Source organism: Triticum aestivum, chromosome 2A, assembly GCF_018294505.1.
Source record: "Triticum aestivum cultivar Chinese Spring chromosome 2A, IWGSC CS RefSeq v2.1, whole genome shotgun sequence".
Classification (NCBI taxonomy): Eukaryota; Viridiplantae; Streptophyta; class Magnoliopsida; order Poales; family Poaceae; genus Triticum; species Triticum aestivum.
In genome coordinates, this window is record NC_057797.1 from 270,050,248 (window position 1) to 270,070,480 (window position 20,233).

Here is a 20,233-nt window from a genome sequence, read left to right on the forward strand (position 1 = left end):
AAGCAATGACTATACCGCGTTGTGGTTTTTTGATGCGTAGGTAAAACGGTTCTTGCTCAGCCCGTAGCAGCCACGTAAAACTTGCAACAACAATGTAAAGGACGTCTAACTTGTTTTTGCAGGGAATGTTGTGACGTGGTAAAGTTAAGACATGATGCTAAATTTTATTGTATGAGATTATCATGTTTTGTAAGAGAGTTATCGGCAACTAGCAGGAGCCATATGGTTGTCGCTTTATTGTATGAAAGGCAATTGCCATGTTATTGCTTTACTTTATCACTAAGTGGTAGCGATAGTCGTAGAAGCAATAGTTGGCGAGACGACTCAAGCCGGTGATGATGGTGATCATGATGGTGCTTTGGAGATGGAGATCAAAGGCACAAGATGATGATGGCCATATCACATCATTTATATTGATTGCATGTGATGTTTATCCTTTATGCATATTATTTTTCTTAGTTCAATGGTAGCATTATTAGCTGATCTCTCACTAAATTTCAAGGCACATGTGTTCTCCTTGAGTATGCACCGTTGCTACACTTTGTCGTGCCGAGACACCACGTGATGATCGGGTGTGATAAGCTCTACATTCACATACAACGGGTGCAAGCCAGTTTTGGACACGCAGAATACTCGGGTTAAACTTGATGAACCTAGCATATGCAGATATGGCCTCGGAACACTGAGACCGAAAGATCAAGCGTGAATCATATAGTAGATATGATCAACATAGTGATGTTCACCATTGAAAACTACTCCATCTCACGTGATGATCGGACATGGTTTAGTTGATATGGATCACGTGATCACTTAGATGATTAAAGAGATGTCTATCTAAGTGAGAGTTCTTAAGTAATTTGATTAATTGAACTTTAATTTATCATGAACTTAGTGCCTAGTAGTATTTTTGCATGTCTATGTTGTTGTAGATAGATGGCCCGTGTTGTTGTTCCATTGAATTTTAATGCGTTCCTAGAGAAAGCTAGGTTGAAAGATGATGGTAGCAACTACATGGACTAGGTCCGTACCTTGAGGATTATCCTCATTGCTGCACAGAAGAATTATGTCCTGGAAGCACCGCTAGGTGACAAACCCGCTACCGGAGCAACGCCAGATGTTGTGAACACCTGGCAGAGCAAAGCTGATGACTACTCGATAGTTCAGTGTGCCATGCTTTACGGCTTAGAACTGGGACTTCAACGACGTTTTGAACCATATGATATGTGACAGGAGTTGAAGTTAACATTTCAAGAAAATGCTTGGATTGAGAGATATGAAGTCTCCAATAAGTTCTACAGCTGCAAAATGGAGGAGAATAGTTCTGCCAGTGAACATATACTCAGAATGTCTGGGTACCAGAACCACTTGACTCAGTTGGGAGTTAATCTTCCTGATGATAGTGTCATTGACAGAGTTCTTTAATCACTGCCACCAAGCTACAAGAGCTTCATGATGAACTATAATATGCAAGGGATGGATAAGACTATTTACGAGCTCTTCGCAATGCTAAAGGCTGCGGAGATAGAAATCAAGAAGGAGCATCAAGTGTTGATGGTCAACAAGACCACTAGTTTCAACAAAAATGGTAATGGGAAGAAGGGGAATTTCAAGCAGAACAACAAGCCAGTTGCTGCTGAAGTGAAGAAACCCAAGTCTGGACCTAAGCCTGAAACTGAGTGCTTCTACTTCAAAGAGACTGATCACTCGAAGCAGAACTGCCCCAAGTATTTAGCGGAGAAGAAGGATGGCAAAGTGAAAGGTATATTTGATATACATGTTATTGATGTGAACCTTACTAATGCTCGCAGTAGCGCATGGGTATTTGATACTGTTTCTGTTGCTAATATTTGCAACTCGAAACAGGGGCTATGGATTAAGCGAAGATTGGCTAAGGACGAGGTGACGATGCGCGTGGGAAATGGTTCCAAAGTCGATGTGATCGTCGTTGGTACGCTACCTCTACATCTACCTTCAGGATTAGTTTTAGACCTAAATAATTGTTATTTGGTGCCAGTGTTGAGCATGAAAATTATATCTAGATCTTGTTTGATGTGAGACGATTATTTATTTAAATCAGAGAATAATGGTTGTTCTATTTATATGAGTAACGTCTTTTATGATCACTAGTTGACCCGTTGCGCCAAATGGCGCAAAGACCCGCAGAAAGCCATGTTATCGATGAAAATAGTTTCATGCTGCAAGGACTATCCGCTAAACCATGCCACTTCAGGACCGTTGCGCCAAATGGCGCAGAGACCCACTGAATCCATGTTCAGCATGAAAAGAATTTTCATGTTTTAGTTGGTTTAGTAGTGGGCAAGCACATATGATAACAAATTTAACCTCTTTAATAAAAAAGAATGGAGGCTTGTTGTCTACAATGAGATATACCTACACATTTTAATTTGGTAGGAGAGTCCCATTTCAAGACCATGTGATGTTGAAAAAAATGTGAATTTTTCAGAACACCATATGCACTTTGAAAGTACTCCATTTATCAGTAGGTTTAGTTTTGAGCAAGCACGTACGGTAACTATTCTAACCACTCGATATAAACAAAATGAACGGAAGCTTGTATCAAGGTAACCAAAGTTCAAAAGAAAAAAGTGTTGTGTGTGCTGGATTTTTGATGATTTAGGTCTTGGAAGACCTGAACATGCAAGCATAGTATTGCAAGTAAGAAAATGTGAAACATTGCTAATAACTTGCCTTATACATGACAGTTTTAGGTCATACAAGTAGCGGGTTACAAGAAAAACAGTCTATATGTGATGAACCAAGCCTAAGTCAAATAGGTAATGCCAATACAACCAAATTCATTAAATAGATGGATTTCAGTCCTAACACTGGAATGTAAATAAGCATAATAGAAGTGAATCATAGAACGTGGTTTATACAAAGCACGATAGTCTTCCTGTGAGTACAACTTCTACCACACATAGCCTGTAAACAAAAGAAAAGATAACCATGAGTTATTTGTACTTATAATAGAGCAACATCACAACAGTTCTACTTATCCGCGTTGTTACGTTGCATATATATAAGAGAAGCCGTGCATGTACCTAGCTAGAACGAATCAGCCCATAGCATTTTTCAGACTCATTTCGTGTCCTTGGTTTCTCAATGCTGCTCTAACTGTATCATCTTATCTCTGTTTTCACCGCGGGTATCATGAATCCTTTTCCTTACATAGCAGCAGGGTCTTCCGACATGGTCTCATGTAACAGCCATACGGCTGTTTATATCTCCAAAAGATGATATTGCTGTATGCAAATAAACAGTCAAGCACATCATGCAACTGTCACATTTTGCTTCGATACTCAGCCACTGGTAGGCCAGAAGTTTGTAGAAGAATATCCAACATCATCATGTGAGGTATTTTCACCATCGGTGGAGGACCCTATAGGTTTTAACGACATGCCGTAAATTTGCAGAAATTTACAGGGAAACCTAAGACATTTTAGAAATTACTTCATACCCAAGACATAGAACAATTGGCATGCCATCCTCAAACTATATTCTTTGTAGTCACAATAAAAGCTATCCAGTGTAGAGAAATAGGTATGCTGACTTATAAGACGCTCGCCACAAAATTTGATTATTTGTAGATGATGCAGGACCCAGGGAAAGCTGATTACACATTTGTTGACTGTCTATTCACCTGTGTTGTGATGATAGCATAGAATGACAATCAGAGTAATTGCTTAGCACTATTATTAGGTCTCAGGCTTCTCCTAGGTGTGTACCTATTTCTGAAACGTACATAGGCTAGAGAGGGAATCCATGATAGAACGAATATAAAAAGTTATAGTCTCCTTTGTCCGAACTTCAAAGTAAATTAGTTAAAGAAGGATTCGGAGAGCACCTACTAATAAGCAATTGCATCTATCATGGTAAATAAGCACATCACATAAGGGACATCCAACATCTGTTTTTATAAGCTGCAATCATATAACTGATTCTCATGCATCATCATCAAATTGAAAGAGAAATTACCTGTTAGTCGCTGGACAACCGCCAAGGTTGTATCATGGGGTCTGAGCAATAAAGGAGGCAAAGGATCCATGTATGGTTTTGTCTGGTCGACAGAAAGATATATATAGTAAGAAATGATACAGCTGAATATATATATATATAGAAGGCCCACTATTTGATCCAGCTGAAGCTTGTAATGAGCCTGCAGGCATCATCCAGACATATGTATAGTAAGCAATGATATAAGTTTATCACAATATCTCAAGTAACAAAGAACTGGTGAACCGATGATTTAATGAAAAATCCTTGAATGTGCAGATCCCAACAGTAATAGCAAGTTAAAGATCAAGTTGGACACGGTAACGTCTAATTGGCATCACCCTTTTTATAAATGTCAAAAAGATCTTAATGGCCTCATGACTGAATAAGATGTGTAGATGGAGAAATCATGCGTATGAAGCTGCTCAGTACAACTTAACTGAATTCACTGACTTGAGGTAACAATGAAGAAAGAAGAAAACATTCATAAAATGCAGATTCTCACTTCTTTGAACATATTACACGACTCGGCATCTTCTTGTAGGAAAGAACAAAGCAAATAAAGAACGATAAAATAAGAACAAAGCAATGAACAGAGCATCAAGGAATCAGTAGAACAATTTCAGCTCACCCATGTCGCTCCACCCCGCGGTTGACCTTCATGTTCAAATAACCAAGTATATCACATCATTTCTGGTTCATATACCCTTGGAAAACACAATGACATCAGTTAATGGCGTACACATATTTAAAAAAAAACTATGAGCATATTTTCACTAACAATACACACACCAACACCAAAATCAGAAGAAACAAAATTGAGAATATGGCAAGTGAACTTGGCACCCGATAAATTTGACAGGCCGATGTATGACAACTTGTCATGTCCATATGGCAAAAAGCGATACTTGACACAAAATAATTTATCTGTAAAAATGACATAAGGAATGTACTCAATAAGCATGCTAAGATACAGTCAAGCGTCGAATGGGTTACTTCGATTCTGATATAGCAATTACACAAAAAATATAGTTCATAACAGCATGACAAGTGAGGTGAAAGCATTGATATATCTGAACACTCCATCATTTTACTGGAAATTAATATTTGTATGCCTTTTCTACTTGTGAAATATTTGTATTGTTTGACCATGATGTATTTTGTCTAAGTAAACGATGATATACTGAACTTACTGACAAGTGTCAAATTCTTGATTTATTAGACATCTAACTAAGGAATATATAGGGACAGTTAACAACATTACCGCTGCAATGCGCATGTACTGCATTTAGACAACAAGTGTCAATCATTAGTCCCAACACTGAAGATTCATTTCATTTTATCTAGAATAGATAAATGCAACAAATGATAGGAGTTGGGCATCGAATGGCGCCAAATGGCACAGTGTCCATGCCAAACCAAGAGTAATTGAAAATAAATGCTTGGCAATTTGGCAATACCAACGATCCTTTTAGTAATGAAAATTGAAGGTTCAAACTATGCAATAGAGTTTTCAAAATGCGATCGTAAATTTTCTCTATACAATTTTCTGTGTTAGCTCAAAGTTAAAAAGGACTATACTGATTTGATATATATATATACCCCTTTAATTAAAATAAGTAAGCTTGTTCTGTACAATAAGATGTAGATGCACATTTTAATTCAGTACCTCGCGTTGGTAATATATTTATTTTTCACTAAGCTTTTGATTGATATCTTATTAAGGCGCAATGCCCAAATTCAATCCTGGAGTATTCTGAAACAGTTTGTGTTTCTTTAATATCTTTTCAGTTTTAGAAATTTCAGTGTTTGGTAATAATTAGCTAAAAGCCCCCATTCAGACAGTTAGGAGAGGGTGCTGCAATTTCCAAAGTAAGTATAAATAGATATGTGATACACATGTAATAAATCATTATATCTCAGACCACACTAAAGTAGAACAAATCAAAGGTATGGACATAATAAAACTAAACTTCAGTTAAACAAATATGCATCAACACAGTAGCCATTCAGTTCATAGTTTACAGGGGAATGGAATAAACAACTTCATTGCTTGCCGGTTCGCTAGTGTTGTACAATGACAAATGCCAATACCTTGTTCTCCAGGACCAGCAGCATGGTGGGGTCGGATGCACTCATCATCACTTCATGTGTGCGGAGCTCCCCAAGCCACACCCGTGGTCACCTCTCTTGCCGCCTATCCAACTCGCTGCACCATGCTCCGTGCTCACCGGCGCTATCCGTCGACCCGCTTTGGTCGAGGCACCACCAGGATGCTCGATTTTGCACGGGTCTCCGTTTCCTTGTCTAAATCCCGTCCAGAAGCTTCCGTACGGAGAAAGAAAGAGCATCAATGCTGTAGCTACCCAGGGTACTATAAATAGATGGATGGAAGAAAGACTAAAAATAAAAATAATAGAGCAGATAGTTTATTTAGTATATCACTTTTCCTTTTCTTTTTGAAGGATTTAGAACGGCAGTTAGGACCAATAGAACTCCATTTTGCCGATCAGGTGTTTGAGCTGATATACCAAGTTAAACTATCCATGTTTAGGGTCATCCCATCAGGGCATTTGAAAAACTGCTATGAAGAAGAGTTAACTTCTTTAAGCAACCCTGTAGAGCGATGTATTTATCAAGGAACGGAACAACATTCAGAAAAGTACACAAATACACAAGCAATCAAGTTGTTGTAAAGCAAAACTCAGATTGGGAAAGACAACTTCAATGATTCAGTGAAGTTACAGGAGTTTAGTTACCTACCTAAAAGAGTGAATTAATATGCAGTATAAAGACAAACTTATGGATAGGAAGGCCCATCCTGAAAATCCTACAATTGAAAGGAGGGAAACACATCAAGCAAAGGAACAAAAATCTCCTTTATAAAGGGGACATGAGCTCCATGACAAATCGATCCCTTTCTTGACAAGGAAAGAGCAAGGTACCAAACAAACTAAGAATGGCAAAAAAAAATCTTTCTATTGACTCTAGTCAGGTCAGAGAGCATCTCCTGAGCAGGAACAATAATCCCATTTGCAGTAACTTATCCGAGGCACACAACAAATTTAAAAGCTTAAAAAAATCTATATAGGAGCCTAGCTAGATCTGAGCATCTAGTCGACAGAAATAAACAAAAAAAATTGCTCATAGACTGGAACCAACAGCACAACCGGAAGGGTGAAGAAGCTCACCAACAACACAACGGGAGCATAGACTGGGCCCTATCACCCTGCATTCCCGGAGCCTCCGCTAGCACGCTCGTTTTCGCCGGGGTCTCCCTAGTCTCCCTCCAAATCTCAATCCCCGGTTGAGCACCACGTAAGGACGAGCCCCCCCTGCAGAAAGAGATAAGATGGAGATCAGCAATGGAGGGAGGCGATGGCGGAGCTGCACACGGGTGGCGGTGGCCTCTTCTATACCTTGCGCTGTCGGCCGCTTCCTTGGTGAGGACAACCTCGGCAGCTCCTGGAGTCCAACCGTGGGAGATTGGATAATATGCCCCACTTTATTTGGGCAGTTGATAATTTGCCCTGCTTTATATTCCGTTTGATGATTTGCCCTACTTTTTCTTTTCCTATTGATAATATGCCCTTTTTAATTATTGTAATCATTTCTCATTTTTTATCCCAATTATCACCATGTGAAATGACTGTACTGCCTTTGTGGCAAATTGCAATTACGTCCTACTAGTCTCCCCGTGTTGGACTATTTGTCTTTGGTTCCACTTAACAGTTCATCTCCCCAGTTCATCCCCTTTCTCCTGTTCCTCTCTCCCCACTGTACACGTACTGAAGTGAGATCCTGCAGGAGGCCGACGAGGATACTTGGACCCCATCTTGGCGGCGGCTACCGCTGCAGCTCGGCGGCGGGGGCTCCCGTTAAACTCGGAGACGCGGGATGGCTCCTGCTGCAGCTCGGATGCGCTGCGGCTCCTCTGCATCTCGGCGGTCCGGTAGCTCCGCTGCAGCTTGGAGTTGCGGAATAGGCGGATTGCGCCGTTTGCTCGCCGAGCAAAATACTCGTCGTTGCAGCTGCCACTCCCCGCCGTAGGTGGTGTCTGGTCCGGCAGGCGCCGGCACTCCCTGAAGCTCGACAAGGGAGGCTCCAGGAAGACTACAGCGGCCGCCGTTGTCGCTCAGGTAAAAAAAATCCTTCGGTGGTTGATGGATCTGTACAAATTTTTGTGTGAGCTCGTTGCTACTACGTTACTAATAGCTAGCCTGAACGGCATTGTTGATACTAATTAGCAGCTGGGCACAAGGGCGGAGCCAGGATTTTGGTATAGGGGGGCCAAGTTAAGAAGTCAAGTTCATGATTTTTTTTCAGCACAGAAAAATAACTATGAACATATTGTATATGTGCGCCACACACTACAAACATGGATATAGTTGCATTAGTTTAAATTAACCTCCACAATTGCCAATAAGAGGAAACATAATTAATAATTTAATTCGAAGAGAACTTACCTGCTACGTATATGATCATGCAATATGTAAGTCATCTCCCATTTGGCGGCGCTTAAAGATAAATTAATATTTAGAGTGTTTGGGGGCTCTTCCTGGCTGATATGGCCCCTGAGATATATGAAAATGCCGAGCTTCATCTTGCTTATTTGGTGGCAACTCCCAATTTGACATGATTTTGCTTGTTCCGCAACATTTACCATGCCCGGCTTATCCTGAACATGAGTGTCAATTGGACTAGAATTTGTAACTCACACATCAGCCACATTAACAATTATAGTAGATTTTGCGCCTTCAACAATTATAGTAGATTGAGAACTTCAAGCAACTGGCGTCAAATATGAATTAGTCTTAACGGTGTTTGGCGTCGCTTTTCTCTTCATAGCTGCTAAATTGGAATCTCACAATTAGTTATATTGGATAAGTTCGACATAGGAAAAAATTGCATCATAAATAGAAACTCATACGGAATAATTTGCATCACGATCACAATTTTTAGGACACGTACAAGATAGGAATTCTTCATAGAATCATAACTTCACAAATCACACAACCAAAACAAGTAAACAACAAAAATCTGATGTGTATGTTCAACAATAATACAAGATGAGAACTGAAATTAGTAGATGGTGTTATGTACTGATGTGTTAAACCTTGGTCCTTGGCTAGTTCCCGTAGTTGGATCCAAAAGAAGGCTGCGCCTCGCTGTCGCCGTATGAATAGGATCGGGAGCAGTAGGGCACAATCGACGGGGGCAGAGCGGGCCAGGTCAAGGAACGGCGGCGGCTAATTTCTACGTACTAATCCACGTACTGACGTACAGGTTGACATGAGAACGCAACTGCCAGCCCAGGAGATCAGAGGCAATCGCCCCAAAAATCTGGCCGCTAGTGGGCTTTACATGGGCCTTTTTTAGTTTCAGATGGGGGGGGGCGAGCATGAACATACGCGCGGAATACGTGCGCTCCTATCGCTAACTGTATAGCATCGCGCGATCGTTAGGGGGGGGCCAGGCCCCTGCTCGCCCCCCCTTGGCTACGCCACTGGCTGGGCATGCCCCAATCGTCAGGCTGGGTACGCTGAAGTGCATTTTCTAATTAAACCACAGGTCAGGCATCTATATATGATGCTTTTTATGCATTCTTGCATATGTACTTCGGTAGAACTTGGCAGCATATAACAACTTTCATAGGTAAAAATATTAAACTGAAAACAAGTATCCACTCAGTACATGGAATTCGATGTCATAAAAAGGACTGCTCGGTTCAAATGGCATAACAGTTTAATCTAAGTTTACATCAAGCAAAATAACAATAATTCTAAGTTTGTATCTCAGAAATTACATCTTCTTCCTCCTTGGGGTAATTTTTTTCTTGCATGCCGTAGAGCTTGAAGGGATGTGAGAAGTAGGCGATGGTGCAGAAACATTCGTTGTTCCAGATGGTTGTGATGCATTGCCTTCGGCTATGGCCATAGCAAGTCTCCTGTATATTTACACATACGTTACAAAAGCCGGATTTCTTTTGCATGAATCAAATGTGCATATGGAAAATATAAACAGTTACCTCCTTGAAATAGGCCCAGGGCTGTTATGAAGGCTGGGAGGCACTGTGATTGTTGTTGTGCGTGTGGGTGTCGCAACAACAGCTGGAGCGAGCTCGTGAGCAGACACGTCTCTAGAAAATTCAATCAGACATGACATTAGAAATGGTATGTTAATACTAATTTCATACTAATGTAGATGATATATAGGAGTAGTAGTACTAGTACATGGGTTACCTCTCATTAGCTTCCTTCTTTTTACAAGTTGCTTTCTGTGCCCCAAGATTCCACATTGTTTGCACCTGTTTTTGGTGCCAAATCTCTTCTTTTCTTTTTCCTTCTCTTTGGCACCACCTCCTTGCTCATTTAGTTTGCCATCATCGTCTTTTTTCTTCCGTTTGCCGCCACCACCACCGTCTTCAAGGCAACTTTTGATCCTCTGATTCCTCCTTCTCCCAACAGAGCTTTTTAAATCTGGTGGTATCATCTCAAAATCTAGAGTGACCTGAGGCCATTGAGACTTGTCTGTGATTGGTTCAATCTCTCCAGCATAGGCAGCCCGGAACCTACTCACAGAGTAGTAGTCATGCACATATGGTTGAAAGTTCACATCTGCTCTCTTTATAAGAAATGCAAGTGCATGCTCACAGGGCTTTCCAGTGTGCTGTCATTCTAGGCAAGTGCACTCATAGGTACCTATTTTGACAACGTGCCTAAGATTCTTCTTGCTGGTGTCCTTGACCTCACAACTTTCTCCGGTTGATCTTCCAACAACCAAATGGTCAAGTTGTCTAGTTCTATTATTTATTTGTTGAATGATGGCAGGCAGCGTCTCTCCCTGGAGCATTTCCCTAATCCTTCTCCTCCTCTCAACAAGTATCATAATTTTCTCTCTTATTTTGTCTGCTAGCTCATCCATGGGCAGATCCTTTGTTTCTTTGATCCAACTATTGAAGCACTCAGCTAGATTATTGTGAATGTAATCACATTTTATTTCTGTGTTGAAGTCGCATCTCATCCACTTCAAATTATGATAAGTACACAAGTAGGTACTCACCGTAGGTTCAGCTTCGAAAATCTTGCCCATATGGTAGTTAAATGTTTCTAGACGGTAAGCCTTGGCAGCTGGCCACATGCGACCAAAAACATCTCCATGAAACTTCTTTTTGAAGTTTGCCATTAGATGCCTAAAGCATTCCCTTTGCTCAACTTGAGGAAAAACAATTTTAACTGCATTCTCTAACCCTTTGCATGCATCAGTACAAATAGCTAGAGTTTGAATATGTCCTATTGCCTTATGTAGTTGTTGCATAAACCAAACCCAGTTCTCCTCAGTCTCCGTACCAAAGAAACCAAATGCTAAAGGAAACATCCAGTTTTGTCCGTCTAGTGCTGTACATGCCGCCAATTGACCATTCCACTTTCCAGTCAAATGTGTGGAGTCTATACTGAGATATGGTCTACAACCAGCCAAAAAGCAATCAATGCATGGCTTAAGTGCCATAAAAAATCTCCGGAAATACACTCCACCTTTTTCCCTCTTGACATCAACCTCAACAATGCTACCCGGAGATCTCTTATCAATTTCAGCTTTGAAGTTGAATAAATTCTGAAAGCATTTTCCCCAGGTTCCATATAACATATCTGCGGCCCTTTCTTTTCCCTTGTGTACAGTATCATACCCAATAGTACATTTGTACTCTGCTTGTACCCAATAGTATTAGGAGCTCCATGCCACCAATGTTTGGTTCAGTTTGAAGATACCCAATTGCCTTTTCTGCCACCCATGCTTGGTCTGCCATGCTTGTAATCACTTTAGCGGTTGATGAACACTTATGAGGCTTTACTATCTTGTTAACCTGCACAATACCAACCATTAGGTGCAAGTAATTTATAAAAATTGTTTCAACATAAAAAATGATTAATGTTAGATAAGTTCATACCCTGATTGTTTTGCCATCTTCTATCGTTCTAGCAATTATACGCCAAGGACATCCAATTCCTTTACAGTGACCCACATACCTAGTAGTGTCACTATCCTTGGTCTTAATGTCAAACTTACCTCTAATAGCAAATGTTCTCATAAGCATCCTAAACTCTTTCATCGAACGAAACAAAGAACCTTCCTCTATCACAGGATGTTCCTTATCATACCAAAAGTGATCATCTTCAGGCATATGGTCAGTGGTCAGGCACTGGAAGAGCCGCATCAGCAAGTAAGTCCTCACTAATATCAACTATACATGCATCAACATTTGCAATCGAGGCTTTGATGGCTGCTTCAGATACACATTTTCGTTGCACAGGTTCATCGTTGATTCCAAGCACCGAGCACATATTTTCTTCTGTTATAGGAACATCAATTTCGTCATCATTCATTGGTGCTATCTCAATCTGAGACCAATCAATGCCTCCTTCTGTTGTTGATACGTATGTATCATTGCTAGCAACCGTCGTTCTCCTACTTGGAGAAGAAATAAACATTTTAACATAAGGACATCATACAATTACATACAAATTATTACATCCAAAAATAAAAACTATGCTAGATCTGAAGTATTTTTTCAGCCTTCGTCTGAGTTTACTGTACTTTCTATGCATGTTCATCAACACCATCTGGAAGGGAGGGTGTGAGGCGGAAGGGAGGACCAAATGCTTACCAATCTGGAGCATCCTGGGGCGATCCATGGATACAGGAGTTGCCTCGTCCGGCACTATGTGGAATCACCTCGCCGGCTGCTGGTGTGAACCCTCGCTGTCCAGGGGTTGCCAGAGTTGATGGCTTGGTGGCCGGCTGTCCAGGGGCCGCCGGAGTTGACGGCTTGGTGGCCGGCGGTGCATCCGCCTGTCCGCTGGGCACGGACATGATGACGCAAAGTAATAGAATCAATCTATGATTCTTGATCAGTTGGTTCCTTGTGTATACCAACGTAAAGAGGGTAGGAGACTAGGATGTAATTGCAATTTGCCACAAGGGCAGTCGAGTCATTTCGCATGATGATAATTGGGATAAAAATTGAGAAATGATTACCGTAATTAAAAAGGGCATATTATCTACTGGAAAAAGAAAAGTAGGGCAAATCATCCAACGGAAAGTAAAGAGGGGCAAATTATCAACTGCCCAAGTAAAGAGGGGCATATTATCCAATCTCCCGTCCAACCGTCGCCACCGCCCAGGATGCCGGTCCCGTCGCCCTTCCCTACAGCCGGGGTGAGCTATCTCCCAAAGCCGACGCCATTTGCATCTTCCTCCTTCGTGTGGGAGTAGAGAAGCAAGGAAGGAGGATGAGAAGCTCGGGGTGGAACGAAGATGGCCGCCTGCACGGGCAGAGAGAGGAGTCGGTGTATGAAAGGGGGCTAGGGTTGGTGGCGGCTGACCAGGGAGAGAGATCAAGGAGGGAGGTAGGGCGGAGGGGTGCGGGCGAGGCCTGCCCCCACGCTCCCGTAGATGGCGTGATGCGCACGCGCCGCGCGGGGAGAGGGCGAACCCGCACCTGGAATCATCTCGCCCAGCCCCGTCTTGGCCTCTAGCTTGAGTTCTGACCCACCAATGCTAGATTCGACCCACAAGCAGCAACAGTGGTGGAGGGGAGTAGCAGGCAGCGGCGGTGCCGAGCAAGGATGAGGGAGGGGCTGTGGGGAATGAAGCGTGCACAGCACAACGGCAGCGGTATGGCGCCACGAATGGAGGCTTCCTCCCGGTGGCGAGGTTGTAGGGCAGAGAGGAGGGAGGCAGAACGGCGGCGGCGGCTAACGAGGATGGAGGAGGAGGTAGTGTGGGATGTAAGGCTAGGGTTTGTCCCGTGGGGGATGGGGCCTGAGGAGACGGGGGATTGGGTGCGGAGTGCGCCGTGCGGATTCGGCGAAATGCCATGCACTCAAAAACATGCAACCCAGCCAACCAGCGTGCCACGCGAGCCCACCCGTCATTGGACAATGAAAACGGCTGCGAGGTGAAAACTAGTTTTAACCGCTGTGAAGATCCGATGGATCAGACGCGCCAGAATACAGATCCGATGGCCAACGAAGCTTCAAATCGGGGGAGCCTTGTGAGAGCGAGTTGGCTAGCTTTTGTTTTGTTTTAAATGCACCCTTGATGAGTGGTCTATTTTAACTAAATCTTGATAGTAGTTATACACATGTTCATAGTATTGAAGCCAAAAGATGCAGAGTTGATAATGATAGTGCAACTTATTTGTGGCACTGTCGTTTGGGTCATATTGGTGTAAAGCGCATGAAGAAACTCCATTCTGATGGACTTCTGGAATCACTTGATTATGAATCACTTGGTACTTGCGAACCATGCCTCATGGGTAAGATGACTAAAACTCTGTTCTCCGGAACAATGGAGCGAGCAACAGAGTTATTGGAAATCATACATACTGATGTATGTGGTCCAATGAACATTGAGGCTCGCGGCGGATATCGTTATTTTCTTACCTTCAAGATGATTTGAGCAGATATGGGTATATCTACTTGATGAAACATAAGTCTGAAACATTTGAAAATTTCAAAGAATTTTAGAGTGAAGTGGAAAATCATGGTAACAAGAAAATCAAGTTTGTACGATCTGATCGTGGAGGTGAATATTTGAGTTATGAGTTTGGTCTTCATTTGAAACAATGTGGAATACTTTCGCAACTCACGCCACCTGGAACACCACAACGTAATGGTGTGTCCGAACGTCGTAACTGCACTTTATTAGATATGGTGCAATCTATGATGTCTCTCACTAATTTACTGCTATCGTTTTAGGGTTATGCTTTAGAGACGACTGCATTCACGTTAAATAGGGAACCATCAAAAATCCATTGAGATGACACCTTATGAGCTGTGGTTTGGCAAGAAACCCAAGTTGTCGTTTCTTAAAGTTTGGGGCTGCGATTCTTATGTGAAAAAGCTTCAACTTGATAAGCTTGAACCCAAATCGGAGAAATGTGTCTTCATAGGATACCCAAAGGAGACTGTTGGGTACACCTTCTATCACAGATCCGAAGGCAAGATATTCGTTGCTAAGAATGGATCCTTTCTAGAGAAGGAGTTTCTCTCGAAAGAAGTGAGTGGGAGGAAAGTAGAACTTGATGAGGTAATTGTACCTTCTCCCTTATTGGAAAGTAGTTCATCACTGAAATCAGTTCTAGTGATTCCTACACCAGTAAGTGAGGAAGCTAAAGATGATGATCATGAAGCTTCTGATCAAGTTACTACCGAACCTCGTAGGTCAACCAGAGTAAGATCCGCACCAGAGTGGTACGGTAATCCTGTTCTGGAGGTCATGTTACTTGACCATGACGAACCTACAAACTATGAGGAAGTGATGATGAGCTCAGATTCCGCAAAATGGCATGAGGCAATGAAATCTGAGATGGGATCCATGTATAAGAACAAAGTGTGGATTTTGGTTGACTTGCCCGATAATCGGCATGTCATGGAGAATAAATGGATCTTCAAGAAGAAGATTGACGCTGATGGTAATGTTACTGTGTAAAAAGCTCGACTTGTTGTAAAAGGTTTTCGACAAGTTCAAGGAGTTGACTACAATGAGACCTTCTCCCCCGTAGCGATGCTTAGGTCCGTCTGAATCATGTTAGCCATTGCCACATTTTATGATTATGAAATTTGGCAAATGGATGTCAAAACTACATTCCTTAATGGATATCTTAAAGAAGAGTTGTATATGATGTAACTAGAAGGTTTTGTCGATCCAAAAGATGCTAACAAAGTGTGCAAGCTCCAGTCATCCATTTATGGACTGGTGCAAGCCTCTCGGAGTTGGAATATACACTTTGATAGTGTGATCAAAGAATATGGTTTTATACAGACTTTTGGAGAATCCTGTAATTACAAGAAAGTGAGTGGGAGCTCTATAGCATTTCTGATATTATATGTAGATGACATATTTTTGATCAGAAATGATACTGAAATTTTGAATAGCATAAAAGGATATTTGAATAAGAATTTTTCAATGAAAGACCTTGGTGAAGCTGCTTATATATTGGTCATCAAGATCTATAGAGATAGATCAAGACGCTTAATTGGACTTTCACAAAGCACATACCTTGATAAAGTTTTGAAGAAGTTCAAAATGGATCAAGCAAAGAAAGGGTTCTTGACTGTGTTACAAGGTGTGAAGTTGATTCAGACTCAATGTCCAACCACTGTAGAAGATAGAGAGAAAATGGAAGTCATTCCCTATGCTTCAGCCATAGGTTCTATAATGTATGCAATGTTGTGTACCAGATCTGATGTCTGCCTTGCTATTAGTTTAGCAGGGAGGTACCAAAGTAATCCAGGAGTGGATCACTGGACAGCGGTCAATAACATCCTGAAATACCTGAAAAGGACTAAGGATATGTTTCTCGTTTATGGAGGTGACAAAGAGCTTGTCATAAACGGTGACGTCGATGCAAGCTTTTGACACTGATCCGGATGTCTCTAAGTCACAAAACGGATTCATATTTTTATTAAATGGTGGAGTTGTCAGTTGGTGCAGTTCCAAGTAGAGCGTCATGGCGGGATCTACGTCTGAAGCGGAGTACATAGCTGCTTCAGAAGCAACAAATGAAGGAGTCTGGATGAAGGAGTTAATATCTGATCTAGGTGTAATACCTAGTGCACTGGGTCCAATGAAAATCTTTTGTGACAATACAGGAGCAATTGACTTGGCAAAGGAATCCAGATTTCACAAGAGAACCAAGCACATCAAGAGACTCTTCAATTCTATCTGCGATCAAGTCAAGGAGGGAGACATAGAGATTTGCAAGATACATAGGTATCTGAATGTTGCAGATGATACGTCTCTGTCGTATCTACTTTTCCAAACACTTTTGCCCTTGTTTTGGACTCTAACTTGCATGATTTGAATGGAAATAACCCGGACTGACGTTGTTTTCAGCAGAATTGCCATGGTGTTATTTATGTGCAGAAATAAAAGTTCTCAGAATGACCTGAAAATCAATGGAGAATTATTTTGGAATATATAATGAATATTGGAAGGAAGATCCAAGTCAGGGGGTGCCCCACCTGTTCATGAGGGTGGGGGCACGCCTGCCCCCTGGGCGCACCCCCCTATTTCGTGGGCCCCTTGACGCTCCACCGACCTCAACCTGGACTCCATATATTCACTTTCGGGGAGAAAACACTGAGAGAGAAAGATTCATCGCGTTTTACGATACGGAGCCGCCGCCAAGCCCTAAACTCTCTCGGGAGGGCTGATCTGGAGTCCGTTCGAGGCTCCGGAGAGGGGAATCCGTCGCACTTGCCATCATCAACCATCCTCCATCACCAATTTTATGATGCTCATCATCGTGCGTGAGTAATTCCATCGTAGGCTTGTTGGACGGTGATGGGTTGGATGAGATTTATCATGTAATCGAGTTAGTTTTGTTAGGGTTTGATCCATAGTATCCACTATGTTTTGAGATTGATGTTGTTATGACTTTGCTATGCTTAATGCTTGCCACTAGGGCCCGAGTGCCATGATTTCAGATCTGGACCTAGTATGTTTTCATTAATATATGAGAGTTCTTGATCCTATCTTGCAAGTGTATAGTCACCTATTATGTGTTATGATCCGTTAACCCTGAAGTGACAATAATCGGGATACTTACCGGTGATGACCGTAGATTGAGGATTTCATGTATTCACTATGTGTTAATGCTTTGTTCCGGTACTCTATTAAAAGGAGGCCTTAATATCCCTTAGTTTCCAATAGGACCCCGCTGCCACGGGAGGGTAGGACAAAAGATGTCATGCAAGTTCTTTCCATAAGCACGTACGACTATATTCGGAATACATGCCTACATTGCATTGATGAACTGGAGCTAGTTCTGTGTCACCCTAGGTTATGACTGTTGCATGTTGAACCGCATCCGGCATAATTCTCCATCACCGATCCATTGCTTACGAGCTTTCCATATATTGTTCCTCGCTTCTTTACTTTTCCGTTGCTATTGTTATCATTACTACAAAATACCAAAAAATTACTTTTGCTACCATTACTTTTGCTATCTTTACCACTACTATCATATTACTTTGCTAGTAAACACTTTCCTGCAGATATTAAGTTTCTAGGTGTGGTTGAATTGACAACTCAGCTGCTAATACTTGAGAATATTCTTTGGCTCCCCTTGTGTCGAATCAATAAATTTGGGTTGAATACTCTACCCTAGAAAATTGTTGCGATCCCCTATACTTGTGGGTTATGAAGACTATTTTCTGGTGCCGTTGTCAGGGAGCATAGCTCTATTCTTTGAGTCACTTGGAATTTATATCTGCTTATCACTATGAAGAACTTGAAAGACGCTAAAACAAAAATTTATCCCTCAACTACGAGGGGAGGTAAGGAACTGCCATCTAGCTTTGCACTTGATTCACCTTCTGTTTTGAGTAAGCTTGCGACACCTATACGTGCTTCTGCTATTAATTCTGATATGTCGCATGTTGTTGATGATGCCACTTCTGCTATGCATGATACTTATGATGAAACTACTTCTATGCTTGATACTACTGTGCCACTTGGTGAATTTCTTGATGAACAACTTGCTAGGGCTAGAGAGAATGAAATTATTGAAACTGATAATATTGATGAAAGTGATGATGAAGACTCCCCCCCTAGATATGAATTACCTGTTGTGCCTGAGGGCTATGTTATGGATGAAGAAACTTCTAGAGATTTTCTTGCTTGCAATGATAGGAGTGATATTAAGAAATTATTAGCTAAGCTGAAACAAAAAACTCGGAATGCTAGAACGAAATATGATCCTTCTTATGCTATTTCACCTATCTTTTTACTGATAAGGATTATGATTCCGTGTTGATCCTGAGATAATTACTTTAGTTGAATCTGATCCTTTCTATGGCTATGAATCTGAAACTGTTGTGGCACATCTTACTAAATTAAATGATATAGCCACCCTGTTCACTAATGATATAGCCACCCTGTTCACCAATGATATAGCCATCCTTAAGATATTTCCGTTCTCATTAAAGGGTTATTCTAAGATATGGTTTAATTATCTTGATCCTGGTTTTGTGCGTAGTCCCCAAGATATGATTTATTACTTCTCTGCTAAATATTTCCCCGCTCATAAGAAACAAGCTGCTTTAAGGGAAATATATAATTTTGTGCAAGTTGAAGAAGAGAGTCTCCCACAAGCTTGGGGGAGGCTTCTCCAATTATTTAATGCTTTGCCTGATCATCCTCTCAAGAAAAATGAAATACTTGATATCTTTTATAATGGACTAACTGATGCTTCCAGAGACCACCTGGATAGTTGTGCTGGTTGTGTTTTCAAGGAAAGAACACGAGATGAAGCTGAATTTCTATTGAATAATTTGTTGACTAATGAAAATAATTGGACACTTCCTGATCCAATTCATGATCCAATTCCTGAACCAACTCCTAAGCCAACTCCGAAGAAGAGGGGTATTCTATTTCTCAGTCCTGAAGATATGCAAGAGGCAAAGAAATCTATGAAGGAAAAAGGTATTAAAGCTGAAGATGTTAAGAATTTACCTCCTATTGAAGAAATACATGGTCTTAATTTACCGCCTATTGAAGAAATACATGGTCTTGATAACTAGACACATGTAGTAAAGTTAAATTCTCTCTATAGATATGATAAAGCTGAAATCCCATTTACTAAGTTTGCTAGCTCATGCTTGGATGAGTTTGATGACTTTGTGGTCAAACAAGAAAACTTCAATGCTTATTTTGGTAGAGAATTAAAACGCAATGCTGATATGCTTGAACACTTGGGTGATTATATGGCTAATGTTAAAGGTGAACTTGAACATATTAGTAAAGATGCTTCTATGGTTACCACTCAAGTAGAACAAGTACTTAAATCTCAGAATGATTTGCTCAATGAATTAAATAGTAAGAAAAATGATAATGTTGTTAGAGTTATGACTAGAGGTGGTAAAATGACTCAGGAACCTTTGTATCCTGAGGGCCATCCTAAGAGAATTGAGCAAGATTCTCAGAGAAATATTATTGATGCACCTAGTCCTTCTAAAAGGAAGAAAAAGAAAAATGATAAGACTTTGCATGCTTCTAGTAATCCTGTTATTGACACACCTAAGAATCCTAATGATATCTCTATTTCTGATGCTGAAACACAATCTAGTAATGAACATGAACCTAGTAATAATGTTAATGATGATGTCCATATTGATGCTCAACCTAGTAATGACAATGAAGAGAGATTGAA

The 20,233-nt window shown here is 41.2% G+C and overlaps 1 long non-coding RNA gene across 10 annotated transcripts; it reads right to left on the reverse strand.

Annotated features, from left to right (window-relative positions):
- Positions 1-2,690: 2,690 nt before the first annotated feature.
- On the reverse strand, positions 2,691-7,579 carry LOC123188513 (uncharacterized). Of its 10 annotated transcripts, none has more exons than XR_006494746.1 (7): positions 7,434-7,579; positions 7,206-7,349; positions 4,646-6,339; positions 3,997-4,177; positions 3,479-3,661; positions 3,063-3,400; positions 2,691-2,943 (listed from the first exon to the last, which is right to left on the reverse strand). It is a non-coding gene; the product is annotated as an uncharacterized lncRNA (long non-coding RNA). The 10 variants fall into 10 exon arrangements; XR_006494749.1 differs by lacking the exon at positions 3,479-3,661 and having other exon boundaries at positions 3,997-4,078; positions 4,646-4,721; positions 6,109-6,339; positions 7,434-7,578; XR_006494744.1 differs by lacking the exon at positions 3,479-3,661 and having other exon boundaries at positions 4,646-4,721; positions 6,109-6,339; positions 7,434-7,578.
- Between the last annotated feature and the right edge of the window lie 12,654 nt (positions 7,580-20,233).